The sequence below is a fragment of the Boleophthalmus pectinirostris genome, unplaced genomic scaffold (genome assembly GCF_026225935.1).
Source record: "Boleophthalmus pectinirostris isolate CB_2022bp ecotype Guang Dong unplaced genomic scaffold, ASM2622593v1 HiC_scaffold_22, whole genome shotgun sequence".
NCBI lineage: Eukaryota > Metazoa > Chordata > Actinopteri > Gobiiformes > Gobiidae > Boleophthalmus > Boleophthalmus pectinirostris.
Window position 1 is genome coordinate 38,517,980 of NW_026571190.1, and position 18,018 is coordinate 38,535,997.

Consider the following 18,018-nt stretch of genomic DNA (forward strand, 5'->3'; position numbering starts at 1 on the left):
CTGTTTTCACATTTTGAGCTAAAACTCTTTTTTTTTCTTTTTTTTTTCAGTAATTCCACTCATTGCTTGACACTAAACCAGGACTAAACCAGGACTAAAATAGGACTAAACCAGGACTAAACCAGGACTAAACCAGGACTAAACCAGGACTAAACCAGGACTAAACCAGGTCTAATCCAGAACTAAAACAAGGACTAAAACAGGATTTAACAGGACTAAACCAGGACTAAAATAGGACTAAACCAGGACTAAACCAGGTCTAAACCAGGACTAAACCAGGACTAAACTAAAAGGACTAAACAGGACTAAACCAGGACTAAAGGACTAAAACAAGGACTAAACAGGATAACAGGACTAAACCAGGACTAAAATAGGACTAAACCAGGACTAAACCAGGTCTAAACCAGGACTAAACCAGGACTAAAATAGGACTAAACCAGGACTAAAATAGGACTAAACCAGGACTAAACCAGGTAAACCAGGACTAAAATAGGACTAAACCAGGACTAAACCAGGTCTAAACCAGGACTAAACTAAACCAGACTAAACCAGGTCTAAACCAGGACTAAACCAGGAACCAGGACTAAACCAGGTCTAATCCAGAACTAAAACAAGGACTAAAACAGGAATTAACAGGACTAAATCCTGCTGTGTGGACCATGTCTCCTCCTCTTCTATCAATAATATTTTTAATTTGGTTCAGTAAAGTCTGGGCTTTTTATTTTATTTTCTCAGACAAAACATCTTATGTGAAGATTTCCTCGCCTTTGCTTCTCTACAGCAAATCAAGTAATCCAAAGTATTCAGATTACATTACTCACTTTAAGTAATTTAATGGATTACGTTACAAACTACTTTTTGGTGTATGTAATCTGTAATCTGTAGGAGGAATACATTTTAAAAGTCACCTTCCCGACACTGTGTTTACAGTATTTCTACATTAACGATTTGAATATAAAATAAAATATACAACATTTGACTGAGTTTAACTTTTTTTTCTTTACAGCGTTTTCAGTTTGAGAGAAAAACTCAGCCTAAACATGCAGGACATGTGAGTTAAACATGTGAGAACGAAACAAAACACGAGTCCAGGTCTGTTTGTGACGAGGAAAAGTTAAAACACAGATCGAAAAACATCTTAATATGGGCGCTTTAAATTAGCTCCCATATTCAGAGATGCTTAATCCTACATAATGGTGTAATTGTTGCGGGGTTGAAAACACGGCCGGCTTTAATATAAAAAATGCATCTGAATTAAATGGAGTTAATGAATGGCGCTTAGGTTAATGGGATTTCTTTGACTGATGCGTGCATTAGTGAAAAGTGAATATGACTTTTCACAAATCTCTTTAGAGTTCCTTCGCTGTTTCTGTTTTAAAGCAAAGTTGTGCGCTACAGTAACCGCGACCCGTCAAAAGTCTGGACACGCTCTTCTGTCTTTCTTTATGGTTATCACTTTCTACATTTTAGAAACACACTGAAGACGTCAAATATGTGAAGCAAGATAAATGGATCTCGAAAGAAAAAAAGTTCAGCTTCAATTTAATGTTAAATGTTTGGTATTTTATATTCAAGTCTTCAATGTAGACTGTATATATAGCCTGGGTTTCAAATAGGAAGTGAGTATGGGCGCACTTCCGGCTCCACTGACTCCGAGAGGTCTGCGCGGGACAGAATTTTTAGGCCCAATCCTGCCCACACCTAGTCAGGCTGGTGCCCTCTAGTGCCTCCACATAATTTCATTTCTCTCCAGCGACTAGGTCAGGAATCAGAATACACTAGACGGTTCGCAAAAACCCCGGAAGTGCGAGTTCGGGCACCAGCCACACAGCAACACATTCTGTGTTGGCAACGATTCCCGAGATCGAGGATTTAAAGCTGGAACAAAGTGAATGTTTGGTGAATTTTATAAAGGGGAAAGACGTTATTGTCCTTCTTCCTACAGGATTTGGGAAAAGCTTAATATGTGTTTAAAAACACGTATTGCAGAGCAGAGGAGTACAATCAGATGTAAAAACATGAACTATCCTGTGGCGGCTCATTTTGTAGATTTTAACCATCCTGTCTCTTCCTTAAAACCCTCACGCTCTCTTTGGGTCACATTGACCTGAAGAAATAGTTTTTTTTTTCATTTCTGCTCTCTTGGGGCGGGTCAATCAGACCCAAAAATTTATTTTCAAATAAATTCTCGCCAGGATAAAATTTTGAATCTGATAGACCCGCCCCAAGAGAGGGGAGGGGAGGGAAAAAAATTTTTCTTCAGGTCAATGTGACCCTGAGGAGAACATGAGGGTTAAGATATGTTGGCACTGAACACGTGGAACTGCCCCCTAGAGGTGGGAATCTAGAACTGCTCCTGTCAAAAAGAGAACACTTCTGGATTCACCAACTTAAGACTCTTGCTCCTCACGGTCTGAATGTAGAGTTTGATCTAAGATGTTTTTTGTGATATGGTTAAACTATTTCTATATTTTATATAATGCTTTTATTAAATATCTAATTTGTTTTTTCTTGTTGTAGAGTGAGTAGAACTCACTGGGTGACCTCACTTTAGGGGCTCTCGTTCTTTGGAGGAGGATATGAGCACCTGGGCTGGCAACCATTTTGGGTACTGTGGTCCAAAGCAAGAAAAATATCTAATGAAGGCTTTTTTTGGACATCGGCCATCTGAGTGCGCTATGCATTTTTTCACTTTTGAAAACCTTAATATACCAGTTAGACCCGTTAGCGGTGCATTACATACATCACGACCAAATAGCAGCGATTGGTTAAATAACAAAAGTACCTGCCTACTGTCGAGCGAACAAATCCTAATGCTACCAGGTCAGACGATTTCCACAAAGTGAAACCAGCTGATGAATCAGGCCAGTCCACATCTGCAAAGAATTGTAATTTTCATTCAAGTTTCCGCCCACATCTGCGATATTTTGTCCCACTCCCGCAAATCCTGCAAGATGGGGACATCTGCTTTCTTAACTGCTGTCAAACATGGAGAAGTTGGAAGCCCTGGTTCACTCCCGGTTTAGTGCTGGTTCAGTCCTGGTGTAGTCCTGGTTTAGACCTGGTAAAAACCTGGTTTAGTCCTGGTTCAGACCTGGTTTAGACCTGGTTTAGACCTGGTCCAGTCCTGGTGTAGTCCTGACTCAGTCCTGGTGTAGTCCTGGCGGTCATCTCAGCAGTTGCGGCGTGTATATATTTATAATCCGCTGATGGCGTAGGTTCAGCCCTGGTTTAGTCCTGGTTTAGTCCTGGACTATTGGGCTGCCTCCGATTTATCAGGGGCAAGAGCAGGTAACGGGTGGGATGTTGATGCACCCAGGCTGGTGCAGATTTAACTCTGATATAATCACGGGTTGACGGGCGGGTGAGGTGCTGTACTGCGCAGGTGCGGGCGGGTGCAGGTCTCCAAAAACAGACCCGTGCAAGACTCTTCACTTCTTTATACAGTTTATATACAACATCCGACCCTCCAAGCCATTTTATGTGGCCCACAAGGGGTTAAAAGGTATAATTTATTATAATTTTGTGACTCTGTGCCGCTACTAGTGAAGTGACTGCATCTCACCACTAGAGAGGCCAAGAAAACTCATCAAATTTCCCCAAAAATATCCAAGAAAAGGAAAAATTGATGCAGAAGGACGGTTATTTCGTGAATGTTACTGAAGGAGTCATGTGAATGTTTTAACTTAAACCTTTAAATCAAATCCAGTTTATTTCTGTAGCACATTTCATAAACAAAACAGTTTCCCAAAAATAAAACATATCCAATAGAAATATAAAGTAACTCTTCTAGTCCTCATTCACAGCAAAAAGTGGAGAGTTAAAATTGACTCTGACAGAATCAGTTTATTTGAGTCCAATCTGTTCTAGAGTTAATTTAACATTTTTAGAAATGTTCATTAAGTAACACTGGACCAAAGTTCCTGTTTAACCCCAAATACAGAGTTATATTAACGTTTTGAGAGTAAACAGATAACACTTTGTAGACTTATCCTGATTTAACTAAACAACACACAGAGGGGTTTTATTTTTGCACTTTATTTGACTTAATTTAAGATGAAATATGAACAAAACTGGTTCAAACTGGTCTTTTCTGACCGGAGTTTGAAGTGGAGGAAGGAGCCAAATTAACACTAGAGGAAGTTGAATTAACACTAAAGGAAGTTGAATTTACTTCAATCAGATCAACTCTGGCAAATAACCCCAACTCCACCACACATTTAACTTGCTATAGTGCAAATAGTTAAAATAACACTTTTTGTGTTAAAAACAACTCAGAAATGTTTTAGCCTGAAATTTTAACCCTCCAGTTTTTGCTGTGTTAAGACAATAAAACTAGTCAAATCAAATAAGAGCAAGAATACCAGTAAATGATAAAAAGGTAAAAACCATAAAAATAAATAAAACAAATAAATATGAAATGAAAAATCAAATACACACGTTTAGAGATTTGTAAAATACTGATATTACGGTTACAGTTTCAGTCTTAACTTTACAACTGGCCCTTTGACGACAAACATGATCCAAATGTGGCCCTTGGTGAAAATGAGTTGGACAGCCCTGGTCTATATCATCCACCCTTTGCTTTGTCGACAGCTGCAAACCCTTGGCCTTTTTCTCGCTGAGCTTCACGAAATGCTCCTGAAATAGTTTTCACTTCACAGCTGCGTCTTATCAGGGGGCGAGAAGAGCCAAAAGTCCAAATCTGTGATCAAAGCAAAGGGTGAAAAGACATAAACGAAAACGTGTGTCCAGATTTTTGCCGTTAATGTAATAATAATAAATTCAGTTGTCGGTGAAAAGGTTTAATTTCCTGTTTCCTGAGGCTGGGCTCACAGCTGCAGATGCTCCGTCTTTTCCTGCAGTCAGCTTGAACTATTACACCTCTCCAAAGTCATTAAAACGAATATGGGGCTAATTGGCTTCCAGCGATCCATAACCTGTGAGAAAACGACACCGACAGGAGCGCAGACAAAGGTGAGCCTCACACTAGCGCTCAGCAACTCACAAGTACACTCATAAGAATTCAGATACTAGTAACACCCGATGGTTTTAGTGACGTTCCCTGTTCACATTTCGGTACAAATGAACATACCCGACTTCAAAACTATTGGGAGTGTGACGCTAACTGGAGGCTCTGCTCTGTCTGAAGCTCTGTTACTCAAGTTACCGTATTTTTCGGACCATAAGTCGCTCCGGAGTAAAAGTCGCACCAGCCAGAAAATGCGTAAAGAAGAAGAAGAAAAAAACATATACAAGTTGCACTGTTAACAAACATAACGAACTACATATCCCATGGTGCATTTCAGCGCAGTAAACATGAAGAAATATGTTTTTACTTTAACTCTTCGAATTTATGGCTGTAATAATTCACACCAAAGTCTTGTCAAGGTATTTAAAAAGCAATAAGAATCATACAATTGGCTCCGGTCAAGTGGTAACAGAGGCAAACAGGGGCAGATTTTTGACATTCAAATGTCTCTTATTCAGAAACTAGAGGAACTATTGAAATAAGTAAAGTATCAGAATGTAGGAAAGAGTTACACTCCAACAGGGTCAAGTTAAACCTGTGATATTCTTTCAAGTTGTTGACAAAAAAATAAATCCAAACAGTGATAACTCTTGGTTCTCACTTACATATCCTTAACAAACTGGTTTGAATATTTGCTTCATATAGTTTTCTACCATATGGTACAAGATTAGGTTGAAAAACCTCTGACTTAAAAGTAACGGAGGGAAAATTGTGCAAAGCAGAAGGTGCATGATTTTACATAATTTGTCAGTTTTTTTCTTCTGAATACTTTAATATTACTTCAAAATGAAAGGAAACTATTTCTATAAAATATGTCAGTCCTTCCAAGCAAATTTCTATCATTTTAAATACTTTTTTTTTGAAAAATCATGTACCTTCATCAACAGTTCAAAGATGGAATAACACAAGATATGATGAAATACATCCATTTATTTACATGATTTGCAGGTCTTTGAAATTTGGGAAATAATTTTTGTTCCATGTTTCATACATGATCTGTTTAAAACATATGTAACTTTAGAACAAAAAATGATACAGAAAAAAGGTCAACAGTTTCATAAACTAGAGTACATATATATCTGTTCAATACATTTTTATATCAGATGCTTTAACTTGAATTTTTGGCCTTGCTGTTTACTTCTGCTTGACCAGGACCTATTCTATTAGCTTCTCCAAAATATGATAATATTGTACTTGAAATTTAGGCTACCTTCAGACTGCAGCCTGAAGTGACCCAAATCAAATTTTTTTACCCCCATGCGACCTGTGTCTGATCTTTTAATGATCCAATTTTTTTCAAATGTGACCCAGGACACTTGCATATGTGGTCCTAAAACCGATACATATCCGATCTTTTGACATGTGACTTCAGTCTGAACGGTCAGGTCGCATTCATCCCACCTACACGTCATCAACAAGCGACAAATGTCACTATTCTGCGCGGAAGTAGGTGGAACCTGGAAAAAAGCCACAACCATGGCGGATGACGATGCAAGAGAGTGAAGCAGCGAAGCACAGATTAATCCCACCGCTCTCAGCTGCGACTCTGCACCCACACGTTCTTTTCTACAGACGTCGATGCCACTGCCCCACAAACGCCACGGCCAAAACCCTCGTCTTTCTCCTTCTCGATTTCCTCCTTAAAAAAAATAAGCCGTACATCAGGGGTCTCCAACCTTTTTCCTGCAGTGAGCTCCTATACACAACAAAAAGGCCCAAAAGCTATTAATTTTAGAGTCCGCAAAAAATTGTGACGATTAAAGAAAGAGGGCGAGTTTTTCAAGCTTCAGTTAGATGCCAATGAAACATAAACCACTGTCCGTGTATTAGTGCAAAAAGTTGGACTTCAGAAGCATACATTTGCAATAGTAATAGGCATGTAACAAAATTTTTGTTATTCAATAAATAAAAAGTAAATGAATTTATTTATTCATTCGTTTACGTATTACTTTTACTTATTACTTTTATTTTTTTATTGTGATTTTAATGTATTTCTTATTCTGTAAAGCACTTTGTATTACTTTTTGTACAAATTGTGCTGTACAAATAAACTTGCCTTGCCTACTTTATTTATTCTTATTTTTATTATCATTATATTTTATTTATTAGTATATTTTTATTTATTTATTTATATGTATTATTATTATTATTATTATTATTATTATTATTATTATTTATTTAATTATTTTTTAACGATGGAGATTGGATATTACAGTAGAGGAGGGTAATGGGAAGGAGGAATTGTCACATTATATTACTACTAATTGTTTTTCTCTGTGACATCTGCTTTAACTAAACACACACACACAAAAAAAGTTATTCATCAGCACAATAGTACAATTTCAAAATCCTTTGGCGAGCTACTTGGAAAAGGTTGGCGAGCTACAGGTTGGAGACTCCTGCTGTTCAGGTTCTGGCTCCGGTACGACAGCAAATTTAAAATCTCCAGGTGCTCGATGCTGCGTTCATGTTTAGGTGACTTCCGTAAACACTGAGTTCGCTCGTTGTGTGTGACGTCGTCGTGTCGTCCAATGCGCATTCGGGACACTTTTGGGGCATTTAAAGTTCACATTGAGTGCGTATACATGCACATCAATAACCCGGTTATGATCGGGTTTTTTGAGTATCCTGGTTTCTTGATGGTGCATGTATACGCAGTAACCCGGTTTCAGTAACCCGGTTATGGCAGTATCCCGGTTATTAGAAACCGGGTTACTGTAGCTGGTTTATTCCGATAGTAACCGGGATACTTGTGGCATGTATACGCAGTACCCCGGTTACTGCAACATAAAGTTGAGTGCGCATGCGTCCAAAAGACACTTTCCAGCCTTTCACCACAACAGTAGCAACATAAATAAATTGACCAACATAAATAAAGTGACCAAACGAGTGAAATGACTGTAAAATTAAGAGCTGCGCTAAACCTGCACATGTACAATCTGCACTCGTACGACCTGCACTCGTGTGACGCTGAAAAACTAAAACATGAACTGTCTCCTATACTCTATACGCACGGAACAGACTCACCATCATCAGCACCTCTTCTGTCACAGAAATAACACACATAATCCACAGAGTCGTGTCATTTAGTCCAAAAGAAACTGATCGCATCAGCGGCGCAAGGAGCGAGTTGTTTTTATCGCCGCTAACAGTTTATGCTAATTAGCCAAACGGTCTTAAGTTTCGTTTCTGTAAAACGTAAACAAATGTGATCAGAACTGATTTATATGATCAAACGGGCTGATGTGGCTCTATAGTGTTTATGGTTTATATGTTGTAAAGTTGAGTTTATTTATGCAGAAGATTTTAATGAAGAATCTGCACAGTGGATTGTGGGAGATCTCGTAGCTCCTTAGCTTCTTATGCTACAGGAGCTCACGGTTTGTATTTTTCCTGGTTTATTAAATTGATTTAAGTTAATTTTTGCGCCTGCGCATTTGTAAGATTATGTCAAGAAACCGGGATACTCCATTTGATCATGTATACGCAGATATGAGTATCCCGGTTTCTCAGTGCGCATGTAAACACAGTAACCCGAATACTGACAGAACCGGGGTATGGCTAATAACCGGGTTATTGATGTGCATGTATACACACTCACTGGAGATCACATACAAGTCACTTTTAATTGGAAATGTGAACGACCTCGCAAAAAAAATCTGATTTCACAAAAAAATCCGAATTGCATTAAGCTCTGCAGTCTGACCGTAGCCTTAAATATCATTACGTGCCTATTTCTTGATGAGGGAGCAAAGTTATACGGTAGAAAGCTTAAAAAAAAAAATCACTTGAGCATAATCTCCCGTCTTTAACCCAAGAATAAATAAAGAGTCTTTTAATTACTGAGAGAATAATATAAGCTCAGTGCCAAAACATACTTGAGGAGGTCGCAGTGACCCGGCCCTGAAATCCCCGCTCCGTCCAAGAGGAGCTTTCTGCCAAAGAGGAATTCCTTGGCCATCTTGCTGACACATGTATTTAAAAGTCTGATAAAAGAGGAAGAGGTCACTCCTTCACATAAACAGAACCCAAAAATATGTAGATTTACTCAATTAAAGGAGCACAGTGTAACATTTCTAGTGAAGGATCCGCCAACAGCTTGTCTCCACGGAAATGTTAAGGTAAACACTCACTTTTTTATATAAAACTCATCCTTATGTAACACATAATACTCCCTACAACTGTACAACTCACTCCTATGTAACAGATAATACTCCCTACAACTGTACAACTCACTCCTATGTAACAGATAATACTCCCTACAACTGTACAACTCACCCTTATGTAACAGATAATACTCCCTACAACTGTACAACTCGCCCTTATGTAACAGATAATACTCCCTACAACTGCACAACTAATCAAACTTATGGAACAGATAATACTCCCTACAACTGTACAACAACTTGCCCTTATGTAAGAGATAATACTCCCTACAACTGTACAACTCACTCTTATGTAACAGATAATACTCCCTACAACTGTACAACAACTCACCCTTATGTAACAGATAATACTCCCTACAACTGTACAGCAACTCGCTCTTATGTAACAGATAATACTCCCTACAACTGTACAGCTCATCTTTATGTAACAGATAATATTCCCTACAACCTACAACTGCACAACAACTCACCCTGATGTGACAGATAATACTCCCTACAACTGTACAGCTCATCTTTATGTAACAGATAATACTCCCTACAACTGTACAACAACTTGCCCTGATGTAAGAGATAATACTCCCTACAACTGTACAACTCACCCTTATGTAACAGATAATACTCCCTACATTAACCAGTTTTTTTTTTTTTGCCACAGAAGTATTATTACCAGTTTTTACATTCTTTTACTCTTGTTATGTTATTTTGTGATGTGTGAGCTGCTGTGTCCAAATAATTTCCCTTTTGGATCAATAAAGTTTGTCTGAATCTAATCAATAACATCTCCATGGAGACAAGCAGGTCGCGAACCCTCCACCAGAAAAGTCGCGCAGTGCAACTTTAACAAAAACTACCAACTGCGAGTAAATCTAAGACCCTCGGGACTCACAACACACATCCTTATGGCTAAAAAGAAAATAAAAATAAGATAAAATACAATAAATACACGTTTCTGCCACAACGAGAGAACAATTATAGTTATTTTCTCACGAATATTTGTTTCTAAAAGTGCGGAGTTGCAACATTGCTGGAAACTGACAAAGAAAAATAGACGTGAAATTTATCAGTGTAGACGTGATTACAAAATGCAGGTTCTTTGCCAGTAGTAATAACATTCAAATCACATGAAGTTGTAGAACACTTTAAAACCAGTGTTTCCCTTTTCTTTTTTTTTCCTGCGGACCCATATTTTAAAAGTCACAAACCTTCACGGTCCAACTCCAGAGACATTATTCATAAATCACAAAATAAATGTGGATTTGAGCATTATTGAAAAGTAATGAGGATGTTTTATTGTTGACTGGGTGATCGTGTCTCTGAACAATTAGTTTTAAACAATGAAAAACAGCAATAAAAGGATCCATAAGTCGTCTATTTGGACACTGAATTTAGCCCATTAATTTTTCATTTCAACATTCAGTTGGACCTGCAATATTGGAACAAAACAGTCAATAAAATAATTACAAAAAGTTTAGAAATGATGCAAAACATGTCCTAACATTTCAACATTTCTAGTGAGATAGTTGGGCCTGTCTGTGTTTTTGTAGTTTGTTTCAGTCCAGCTGCAGGAGGAGAGCGCAACACACAGATCATGAGCAGTATTCAGTCTGTTTCTGTGCTTTGTCTTCCTTTTTGTGAGCACAGAAAATCCCAATTCACACACAGACGTAGTAGTGACGGGAATAAACAAAGGCTGCGTTCAGACTGCAGCCTGAAGTGACCCAAATCCAATTTTTGGCCTCTATGTTCCTGTATCTGATCTTTTAATGACAGTCTGAACGACACAGATCCGATTTTTTTTAAATGTGACCCAGGACACTTGGATATGTGCTCCTGAAACCGATACATATCTGATCTTTTGACATGTGACTTCAGTCTGAACGGCCAAAGTGGATTCATCCGACCTACACGTCATCAAAAAGACACAAACGTCACTATTCTGGGCTGAAGAAGGTGAAAATTGTTAATGAACTCTGTGTCACTGAAGTGAAGCACATCTCCACTCACCACTCTTGGCTCCGTCTCCACATCCACACGTTCCTTTCAACGGACGTCGCTGCCACTGTCCCACAAAACACCACGACCAAAAACCTCGTCCTTCTCCTTCTCAATCTCCTCCTTAAAACAAGTAAGTTGTTCATGTTCTGGCTCCGGTACGAGAGGAACTTTAAAATCTCCAGGTGCTCGATGCTGCGTCCATGTTTGGACAACTTCCGTAAACACAGAGACGCTCGCTGCGGTTGACGTCGTCGTGTCTCCAGTGTCACATGTGGGACACTTTCGGGCCGTTTAATGTTCACACTGGAGTCACATACAAGTCACATTTAATTGGAAATGTGAACGACCTCGCAAAAACATCGGATTTCACAAAAACAATCGGAATTGAGCGTTAAGCCCTGCAGTCTGAACGTAGCCATAGAAACAATGGCCCTACTGAGGACAGGATAGGGATGGGCATTCGATTATATTTTCTTAATCGATCGTCTGAAGAATTAACAATTGATTATTGATTAATCATTAACGTTTTTATATTGAAATTATCATCATTATTATTACTATCTGCACTAATCTACATAAATAAATTCAACTTTACGACATATAAACCGTAACCACTCTAGAGCCACATCAGCAAATCTCACAGAAACAAAACTTAAAACCACATGGCTCATTTGCATAAATTAAGCAAAGGAAAAAAATACAGCTCTTGTGTCGCTGATGTAGTTCAACCTTTGTTGGATTAAAGGACATGACTCAGGTGAATACAGGTTAGTGTGACCATATTTGCGTTTGTCAAAACCAGGACACCGTACAGGGGGAGGGAGGTGGGGACTCGTCATCGACATTGAACGACTCTCACCTGGCAAAACTTTTTCATGTTTTTCGGTGTCCTGGTGCTTTGAGGTCCCTGACACCGACACTGGACACTGAAACATATGTGCTGCTTTATACACTGTGCACATGGACTCACACTTGTCTCGACCGGAACGGAAAGTGTGGAATTTCTTGTACAAGTCATCGTTAAATGAACATTTGTGCTTCGGCGTGTTGCAGACTGACCGACTGTTTGTGTCTCGCTCCTTTTGAGTTACAGAGAGCCATGAGAGACGCTCAGTTTAATGGTCCAATGAAAGGAAATGAAAACCCGGACATTTGCATCACTTTATAAAAAAAAAAAAAAACCCGGACGGCCAGGACAGGACATGGAAAACAGACATGTCCAGGGAAAAACGGACGTTTTGTCACCCTACGCTACGGACAGCAACCTACATTCAGTTTGTTGATTAAAAATGAAGGTAATCGACGAAATTCTTAATGATCAATTATCGATTAATTGACTAATCATGCCCATCCCTAGACAGGATATTCACTCGCTCTCTAATGTGTCATAAATATATATCACAGACCTACAAGCAGATCATGACAAGGCAACCCCCCAAAAAATGTCTTGCAACCCACCTGAGGGTCGTAGCCCAGCCTTTGGAAAACAATGCTTTAAACCATGAACTTATGCAGCTGATTCCACAGACATAAACCAAAAACATTTCGCACAAAGTTTGTTGCGATGGCGGACGAGAATCCACGACCAGTTCACCACAAAAGAAAGTCAGTTTTTGAGGTCGCTGAAAGAAGAAGAGAAGTGGAAAAGGAGCCAAACCAAACTGAGGTGATTCTTGGAGATTCCTTCCAGCGATGGAGCGACCGAAGTAGACAAAGGGTCTAAAAACTGACGCGTCGGTCGCTGAATTACTTCTAGACAGGTCACTTCAACGGTAATTCTGAACGTGCACAGGCTGTAAACAAGCGTGATTTCTAGAGTGAAGAGGCGGGAGGAGGTGTTTCTACTGAGGGAGCTGTGGAGAAGGAAGCATAAGGTCTGTCGCTGTATTTCTCTTCCCTTAAAAATCCTCTATACAACCTTTAAATAAACTCTAGTTCTTGTGACCGCTAAAATGAAAATGAGTTCTCTGGCATTTTCGTTTTGAAAAGGAGCTCACCGGAGGAAAAAGGTTGGAGACGCTAGTAAATATAAAGAAAAAAAAACACAATGAATAAGATGTGTCCAAACTTTTGACTGGTTGCGTAATTAAAATATTCATTCATACAAAAAAAACACGCAGACCCCAGAGTCCCTTCGCTCCAGTATGTAGACCACATATTTGCCCTCATTTCCAGTACAACCTCCGTTCACCCCTCGCCCCTCGCTTTCGCCCGTCAGCGTTTGGAGCGACGGCCAGGCTGCCCCACATCAGACCGCGCCCGGGCGAGTGTGGCCTGGTACGTGCCGTTTAAAGCCTCTCCGGCGAAGCGGGCGGGAGAGGCCGAGTCTCCTCTGGACTTTGTTAATGCGCCTCACTTGGTTTTGGCCGGGACAGTTAATTGGGAAAGATCAAGGGGATTTGCAGTGTTAATGAGCTTCCCATGAACCACAGTCATAGTCGGGAGACCAGAGAGCGCCATGGCCCACACACACACACACACACACACACTCAGACTCAGACAGACACATACACACACACACACTCAGACACACGTACACACACTCACGGGCTTTAGTTCAGAGCAAACCTTTCATTTGTAAAGCGCTGGCCTCCTGTCTGCTCTCCTGTCTGTGCGGCGAGTGCAAAAGTTAACAATGTGCCTCGACATTTCTTATACAGACTTTTTTCATACAGTAAAAATGTATCATGTATTTTTAATGTATATATTTTTTATGTATACATATATGTATGTTATATTTATACACACATATGCACATGTTTAGCACCCCTAAGCAAACACAAACCTACACAAAAAATATGTCATTAGTTTTGTTTAGTTTTGGAGATATTAACGATTCTTTCATAGAAGCTTTGCACCGTCACGTGACCCCTATAGGCGAGTTTCAGCTGACGTCATCGTTATTAAAAGCCCGCGTTGCATGCTGGGAAATATTTTGTTCGGAGGCAAGAAACACGATAGCGTCAAACACAGTGCGTAACCTCGCGTATTTCTCCCCGATAATGGTAAATTCCTGCTGCATTATCGGATGCACAAATAGAAGCACGGAAGAAGGAAAATGTCTTTTTCGTATTCCGAGTGAAAAGAACCGCTAACGGCGAATTAAACGGCTTTCAAACATTCGCAGAGCAAACGTAGAAGATCCTAACAAACCGTGGACTTCAACAAGTTCAACAACACATCGAGACTCTTGGAGGTTTTCATCTTTTCTGCTGTGAATGGCCCAGGAGTTTCCACCAAGTCATTGTGGATATCGCCCAAGTGAATATTTGTCCAGGTAGTTGGCGATTCTGACCAGAAATCTGGTTTGGTCCACCTTTTGTCGGGGTTGAAAAGGGTTTTTTTGCGTCCATCGATGCTTATGACCAATTTCTGGTCAAATGGTCTTGGGTCCTCTGCTGTTAGAGTGGATAAATAACCGGGATCAATACCCTTTACGTGCTTTTCTCGCTCCGTCCGTCATGTTGAATTAGTGTTTCTTGCCGCCAACCAAAATAATTACCAGCATGCAACGCACGCTTTTGTCAACAATGAAACTCGCCTATAGCAACGGTACCTACGCCGCCATGACACCGGGCAACACTATGTCATTGACTTCAGCAGCATCGGAGAAACATGGGCAGGTTTTGTTGTGTATTTGGTTGTTCTAGACGCTCTGAAAGGGATAAAACGAATCGTTTCTTCACTGTTCCTCTGGAAATTACTCATCAGGATCAAACAAGGGAATTATCGAAAAAAAGACGCAGATTATAACTAGCAAAAATAAACCGAAGAGATTTCCAATGGTACCATCACGACACCCGAAGTTTCATCAAGGTATTTGCTATTTAAATTGTTTCATAGCTTATTTAATGAAAGAAGCAGATTTACTGAACTAAAATGTCATTAATTTATCCAGGAAAACCCGCACTAGTTTACGATTCAACGAACCCACACTGGGCTCCTGCTGATCAACATGGAGCACGAGTCGAAGAGTCTGTGAGCCGAACCTCGAAAGAATCGGCCATGAAAAGATCCTCGCGAACGTTACAAAGATCCGCTCGCAAAAAGTGATTAATTCTAGAAGACATAGTTGTGGATAAACAAGACAATAAAGAAAACATGGGTCCTACGACGAGTGACATGTTTATATGTGCTGGAAGATACAGTTTCTACTGCCACTCACACTGCAAATGTTTTCTTTTTACATTTTAGTTCAGTAAATGTGCTTCTCTCATTAAATAAACTATGAAACAATTTAAATAGCAAATACCTTAATGAAAGTGACGTGAGTGTGTCTTGATGGTACCATAGGAAATCTCTTCACGGTTTATGTTCTCTAGACATAATTCTTGTCTTTTTTTTTCGATAATTCCCTTGTTTGATCCTGATGAAGTAATTTCCAGAGGAACAGTGAAGAAACAAATCATTTTATCCTTTTTCAGAGCGTCTAGAACAACCAAATACACAACAAAACCTGCCCATGTTTCTCCGATGCTACTGAAGTCAATGACATAGTGTTGCCCGGTGTCATGGCGGCGTAGGTACCGTTGCTGTAGGGGTCAGGATGACAGTGCAAAGCCTCTATAGGTCAAATTAGGGTCAGTCACCACCTCAGGAAGCTTCAAAATGCTCTAAAACTGCCCAAAATTGTGTCATTCATTTGTGCTGCAAAAAGTTTCATTTCTGTGATTATGGTTCGTAAGATATTATCAGTTTTATTTTCGGCCAGTGACGTCGTCCAGTTGTTCAAAGTGTTAAACAGCTAAACTTTTGTATTTCATTTGTGCTGTGACAGTTTTCATTTGTGCGAGTGTATTTCTAAAATTATGAATTATATTGCAAGCGTTTTGTTTAATTTTCTGCCCGTTTTGAGGCTATTTGACATTTTGAGAGGCTGGACGACGTCATCAGCCAAAAGTAAAACTGTTAATATCTTAAGAACCAGAATCACACAAACGAAGCACAAACAATTTACACCATTTTGTGCGGTTTTAGAGCATTTTGAAGCTTCCTGGAGGCTGGCTGATCCCAATTTGACCTATAAAAGAATCGTTAATAACTCCAAAACTAAGGCAAGCACAAACAAAACTTTTTGCAGCACAAATAATTGGTATAGTTTTTATGTAGGTGTGTGTTTGCTGAGGGACCAACTTTGCGGAGGTGCCATTAGTTTCTTGTCACTCCCCGATCGGCGCAGCTCTTGCTCGGGTCCGGGAGCGCGCCTCACCCGGCTCCCCTCGTTTTGCTGGACCAAGCTCCGGTGAACTGTTCCCCGCAGCCCTGCATGTGTCCCGTGGTCCCGCATCATTACACTACAACTGTTTTCCCGCCGCCTGGACTGCACTGAAAAAACGGTCCGAGAGGGGTTGCTCAAATTGCAAAAACAAATTTGACAACAATAACATCACTTTTTTACGTTTCTCTGTCAAGCATGTTTAAATCTTACAAAGGTCACTTGATTGTGGCCGATGTTAGACCTGCATGTTTTAATCAGGTTGAGGAAACATGACTTTATTATAATCTGTGGTGAGGCTCCTCCCTCTGGAATTCTCCTCCCCAAAACCTTTGGAGGGAAAATTCAAATGTAACAGGACACAGGACAGTTAGGAGCAGAGGACAAACAGTGTGGAGCAGGAGGATTATCAGAGCTGATCTGGAGGTAAGACTTTTTAAAGATTGTATTATATGCTTCTCTGGCCTAGAATGATGTCATTATTAAACATGTTTGTGTTGTTTTATTTGAAATTAGAGTTAATGTAAGGACAGCTTTGAAACAAATTGTTTTTGACTGTCCATCTACAAGAGTGTGACAGTTTGTACTAAGATTTGAATGTGTTGCTTCCAGAAGTCGTCTACAAACACAGAGTGACGTCCAGGTTCTGCTGGAGCTGTGGGGAAGTTCAAGAATGTTATAGTTGATGTTTCAGAAAAAAGGAAGATGTTTGAGAACCAAAAAACACAAACCACAGATGAACAAAGTAAGTAAACCAACTAAAATTATTTTAAAATTTTTCAAAATGAACTTCCTATTGAAACAGTTATTCGTACTTCTACAGGTGATGTGGCACTTAGGAGACTTTATACCAGATGCCCTCCCTGTTACTGTGTTTAGAGGAAGAAAAGCAGCACATGGTGAGTTTTGTTTCTGCAGATACACTTCTAATGTTCTTGTGATTCTGTTCTGGTCCATTATTGTAGTAATAAGTACTTTAAGTGTATTTAAACATGTACAACAGAGTAGATCATCAGAATGTGATCATCATGTGTTATTCTGTGTCCACAGGCAGAGACCAGAGCTTCTTCACTGGAATAAATCTTCACACTGTCCAGCTCCAAACTGTGTGTCTCTGTCCCTGTGTGTCTCTTTGTGTTTGATTCTGTTTAAGACAATACAGATCTGTAGAAAACTAAAGACTGTTTTTGTATTCTTTTACAGAATTAGATCAATTAAATTAAATTATACATACTTATACATTTCATGATAAGGTACCATAAGATAAATATGCATATTCAGCATGATTTGTTCAAATTTCATCAACATGAAAAAGTGATGTTCATGTTCTGAGATAAATATGTGTAGAGGGGTTCGAAAAAAGTTTCAAAGCCTAAACATAATTTTATTGCGTGCAACCGCTGTCCATAACTTTTTTATGCAAATCCAGCGACCTTTTTTTTTCAGTGTGGTTTCCTGCGCTGGGACGTTCGCGTGTGTTTTACCTGTTGCGCTCTGGTCCACGGGCCAAACCGGAGCACTTCCTGCTCACGCTGTAAATCGTGCTTGGTGGCGCGCTCCTGGACATCACGTGACTGTGAGGGAGCTGTAGACCACACCCTCACTCATCA